A 6,000-nucleotide genomic window follows, 5' to 3' on the forward strand; every position below is an offset into this window, starting at 1 on the left:
GGAAGAAAATGATGGAGTCTGCAAAAGACCTGAGACTGGGACGGAGATTTGTCTTCAAACAAGACAATGATCCAAAACATAAAGCAAAATCTACACTGGAATGGTTCACAAATAAACATATCCAGGTGTTAGAATGGCCAAGTCAAAGTCCAGACCTGAAACCAATCGAGAATCTGTGGAAAGAACTGAAAACTGCTGTTCACAAACGCTCTCCATCCAACCTCACTGAGCTCGAGCTGTTTTGCAAGGAGGAATGGGCAAAAATTTCAGTCTCTCAATGTGCAAAACTGATAGAGACGTACCCCAAGCGACTTACAGCTGTAATCGCAGCAACAGGTGGCGCTACAAAGTATTAACTTAAGGGGGCTGAATAATTTTGCATGCCCAATTTTTCAGTTTTTTATTTGTTAAAAAAATCTGAAATATCCATTAAATTTCATTCCACTTCATAATTGTGTCCCACTTGCTGTTGATTCTTCACAAAAAATTACAGTTTTATATATTTATGTTTGAAGCTTGAAATGTGGCAAAAGGTCGAAAAGTTCAAGGGGGCCGAATACTTTCGCAAGGCACTGTATGGTCATGAGATTTGGGTGGTGACCCCAAGAATGAGACACAAGCGGTCCGAATGAGTTTTCTCCATAGGGTGGCTGGGCTCACCCCTAGATATAGAGTAAGAAGCTCAGAAATCAAGAGGGAGCTTGGATTAGAGACGCTGCTTCTTTGTGTCGAAAGGAGTTAGTTGAGGTGGTTCAGGCATCTGATCAGGATGCCTCCTGAGTGCCTTCCTTTGGAGGTTTTCTGGACACGTCCAACTGGTAGGACACCTCAGGGTAGACCCAGAACAAGTGGTAGCGATTCTTTATCTCATGTGGCTTGGGGCCGCCTCTCGATCCCCCAGGAGGAGCTGGAAAATGTTGGGGAACGTCAGGACTACCTTACCTGCTGGCACTGCGACCCGGACCTGCATAAGCAAAAGAAAATGGACATGGATGGATGTGTTCCTAAACAAACTGAGTATGATCATTGGTATCAATGCTTAATCCTTCTTAGGATCAGTAGTGTTGTTTAAGTGATTGTTGAAACCACAGATGGTAAAAACATCCGCACTCTGTGAAGACGAAACTGGGACATTTCCTCTCAAAAATTAGGATCTCAGCAGACATTTTCTGAATACTGGAAAATTGGGAAACATTTGCATAACTGGAGTCATTCTGAAGCAAAACAAATCCTCACATGAACCAAAGATTAGAGCTTTTATGGCACAAAACAACAGAGGAATCAGTTTCTCCAGGACAGAAGCATACAAGGATCAAAAAGTTTTGATCATGTGTGTCACTGCATGATGATTTTGAAAAATTTACCATTTTAAGATGGGGAAGTTAAATCAAAGAGAGGCTAAAACAAATGTGGTAAAACAGTTGTTTCTTATCTAAAAACAGTGCATAGTCCTATAATCTAGTTTTGAAAAAGGCAGATCAGTTCTAAAACTAAATGAAGAAAAAACTAAGCTAAATGAACCAGACCAGCTAATGACCAGACCTTAATGTTCACTCAAATGAACAGTGTCAGAAATACACACTGGAACTTCAGCACAATCTGTCTGACTTTTTTGACACATTATTTTTTCCTTCTCTAAATTCTTTTTTATTATTGTGATCACTCACTACTTTTTACTCCTCTGTGTCTGCCTGCTCCCCATCTCAAAGCATCGCCACAGCTCAGCTGCTGCTCTGCCACAGTGTTACATCATTTACATAAATGCCCACAATAGGATGAGAAGAGCAGGCGGAGGAACCAGCATCTCTTCACTACAATGAGATCTCTGCTCGCATACATCAATACCAATCATCTTTTAATCTATACACTACTGCTGAAAATTACAGTTCACCAAATGTGGTGGTCTAATAATGAAAACCACCTCACTGACCCTTTAGACATCAAATAGAAAATCTTTTTGTGTTTTTAAATACATTTTAAACTGTTGAGTGCACTAAGTAGCACCAAATTACATTACATTACATTCCTGAAAACGTCCTAGGAAGGAAAGAAAATAAGCATTCCTATTTATTTTCCCCAAAATGGGTGTTTTAATGTCTGTTATAGGCCTCCGCTGTGCTGCCGAGAATAAAATTCTGGTGAACAAATACTGAATTCTGTTGTTTATTTTATCATTTCTAGAAAAATACAAAGGATAGCCATATGGTGAAGTTAAAAAACCTGGACATTTGTGAGGAAGGTAAAGGAAGGTAACCGGCTGTCTCTTTAGCAAACATTTTGTTTAGGTTTCTCATCTTGTGAAAACTGTAAAGCACACTCCAGCTACAGGCTGGTACTAATATGAAATTTCAGTTCCGTTGCAGATTCAGTTTGACTGTTTAACTTTGAACTGCTGTTCAAATGAAGAATTGATACATGAATCAACCTGTCTCTAGAGTCTTCTCTCCAAGTACTGTCTGACTCCCTGCCAATTAATAACCCAGTACAATTTTCTGCAGAGACATATTTCATTTGTATGAATCACTCCTGAAATTACTGTGGGGACCTGCTGATAGTTTAGCTCCTCAAGACTGCAAAAACAGGCCGGTGCAAGAAAAACCTTGAGTCTCTTCAGCAAGACTGAAACTATGACTTTTACACTGTTGGAAGACAGAGCCATTTCTTTCAAATGTATGAAACTGAGACCTAAACAACCCTGTTAATATTTATAGAAATCAATTAAATGCTTTTAAGTAGAAATTACAGCATTTCTTATTAAGCTTATTAAATTATCACAAAGTCTAAAGGACATTTTATTCCACCTCTAACAGATCTTTGATTGGCTGCGACCTCCAACAGTCAGCATCAGCACAGGCCATCTGGTCAAGGGCTTCACCAACAGATACATTATTTTTCAAATCAATACCTCCCCATCCCACAAAGTCCTGCTTTGAAAGAAGACTAATTTCGTTATCAATCCATGCAGGTAATGATCTCATTAATTCACTGTTGATTCATTTTCAGCTGAGTGGATATTAACCTTTTGCCAGTAATCATTAATTTTCAGTGGGAGAGGTGTGGTATGTTGTGATTGGAGCTACATAAACAAAACAATTAATGGGCTCCTTGATGAGGTCCTTCATGATGTCCAGCTCACTTCTTACACTCAAATGATCGATTTATTGACCCCCGCCCTACCCAGCCACCACCACAACCACCGCAACTGCTCTAATCTCTCACCTCACACAGGGTGTGTTTTGCGCCAGAAGTGACTAGGGGGATTATTTGTGCTGTTTTGTGTAGTCATGCATGTATTTTGAGGACAATTATCATGCTCTGAATACTCATGACTTTGCAGCAGGCAATCAGGGATTACCATACAGCACCTGGTCACTGCCCCTTAGTTTGCCTCAGCCTAAATGCTGAAAATGACACTAAGGGCACTACTATTGATAATTCAAAAGTTAAAAGATAAGTTTTATTTGGTTATTTTAATGATTTGAAGATTGTCTCTAATGTATATATGGTTATGCAGTATACTTTTACAGATCACTCTGTTTGAATGGTGATTCCTATTTGTTTTCTCATGTTAAATTCATTATTTATGATGACCATTATTAGGACCAATCCTTCAGACAGATATTTACCTCCTAACAAAATAATCTTTGTTGACTTCTATTAACTGGAACTGTCCAAGAAGAACTTTTAAAGGGAGGATCAGGATTTTTAGAGGCCTAACCTATCAATCTCTCACAAAGCTCCCTGTTTGGACATTTAAAAAAAGAAATTCCACAACGGAGTCTGTGTTTCTCTGAGAAGCTGCCACCAGCAGTAATCCAATAAAGAATCCTCTACTCTTAAAATTGAATTCAATTTCCATCAAAGTGCACCATTACTTACTCGGTCATTACATGTGTAAGTACACTGCAAGTGATTTTTAAAGCGATAGTGATAACAGCTGTCAGAGACACTAAAGTGATTCGATTTTCATCCTCCACATCAACTCCTTATGCCTCTCCCGACAACTTGGTCCACTCAAAAAAGAACCCAATTGTTCACGGCCAAGTCAATATAAACTCATACCGTGCATCTTTACTCGCAACCCAACCAGCATTTGGATATTGGATAATATACTACATAATGCTGTGAATTACATTTGCTGTTTTTGCTTTCACTACTCCTCACATGAGCCTCACTTCAATTTATGGGCTTCCACGCCAGAATATCACACTCATTCATTTTTACTGACTCAGAAAGGAACATACAACAGGAGTCCAGTAAATCCTCCGCCAAACAGGGAGTTTTGCAGAAACAAGACCACTGGAAATACATAAAGTGTATGTGCTCAGAATGCCAAGGCCTGATATGGTGCAGTCAACTTTAGCAAGTTTTTGGTGAATGCAACGGTTGTTTGTGGCAGAGAGAGGTTTTCGACTGAAAATGTTTAATGAACAACAAAGAGTACACCAAATAACAAGTAACAGCATTCATGTCAGTGTGGAGCATAACATGCTTAAAACTGTACGAAGTGTTCAGAGGAGATGAAAACTACTGTATATTAATCAAAATGGAGGAATCAGATGACAGTGTTCGGGTGGAGGAAGAATACTTTGCGTAGGTAGAAGAAAGAAGTAAGTGTGTTGCTTTACAGCAAGACTAAAGAGAGGCAGAAACTTTCACACTTCAGGGAATCAACACCCAGTGGCCCATTGTCTGGCACTAATGATGGTATTCTGTGTGGGGGTGTATGCATCCATTTTCCAAGAGGATTTTTTTGTCATTACAAAATTGCAGTAATTCAAAATGGTATATTTTTTAAAAAATGAATGGAAGTATTGGTAAATTACGAAATGATTATATATGTATATCTTGCATTCTTATAAATTTAAGAAAGAAAGAAAGAAAAATCATTTGCACTTAAAATCCTCTAAAATAGCATTTAAAAAAAAGAAGTAAAATAAAAAATATAATACAAGTTACAAATTGTTTATATATGAATATTCTATTCATACAATTTATATTAGCATTGTTCCATAATTTAACACTGTTACATCCCAAGGTCTAGGGGTGTCCTGGACGCAACATAAAAGTGTAGCTTCCCACTCTTCCCATTCCCAAACAAGGGCAGAACACAGGAAATACAATTTAGCAGTTTTATTGGCTTCAGAGATGAGCAGTGCCCAAAACAACAACCTAAACAATCTAATAAACCTAAACTTTCCTAAACCAAAAACATAAAGTAAATAAAAGACAAAGCTCTAAACTAGGCTTCTAATCTCAAAAACAGGAGAAAAAAAAGGGTGCAAACAAAAAGGGCTTCTCACTCCTACACACTGCTATACAACAAAGAAATATCCATATATTATAACAAAAATGGCTAAAGCCAACAAAACAAAGGTTGTCAACAACAATCAGAATTACGAAGCTAAGCTACACAGATTCATTTACAAGGTCTCCTCTCACAGCAGTTTTCTACTCACAACTAACAGGTATAACACACAGTACACAGGCTGAGGTTGGGAATGGCAGAGAGAGAGAGAGGAGTTCCTGTCAGTGGGGCTTAAGATGGCTGTTGTCATCCAGGTGACCAATCAGGAGACTCCAATCAACTCTGCAGGACCAATCCAGTGTGCCCACCTGTTCTCCATTACCTGCATACACACACACTCTAAGGGAGGAGAGACAGCTGACTCTGCAGGGGGAGATAAAAACAAACAAAATATGACCCCCAGGGTCATAACAAACACCAACTCTAGATATATTCCTCTCCTTTTAAATTATGTACATTTGCACTCATTTATTGAAAAAAAAAACTTTGGGCACAGTTTTACACAGTGGTGTGTAATGCACTCTGAAATATTTATTTTTTTAATTATTGAGCTACATGAATAACATAAGAGAGATACAGGGGACAAGGGGAAGTGTAGTATAGTGGGGTAAAAAAAATTGACTGGCTTGGCACAAAATATAAATATAGGTTAATAACTGGTTTAAAAATAACTGTAGTATTGGATTATGCCT

This window comes from Micropterus salmoides, unplaced genomic scaffold, assembly GCF_014851395.1.
Source record: "Micropterus salmoides isolate LMB-PRFRI ecotype aquatic unplaced genomic scaffold, ASM1485139v1 Ms_hic_scaffold_10, whole genome shotgun sequence".
NCBI classification, from domain to species: Eukaryota; Metazoa; Chordata; class Actinopteri; order Centrarchiformes; family Centrarchidae; genus Micropterus; species Micropterus salmoides.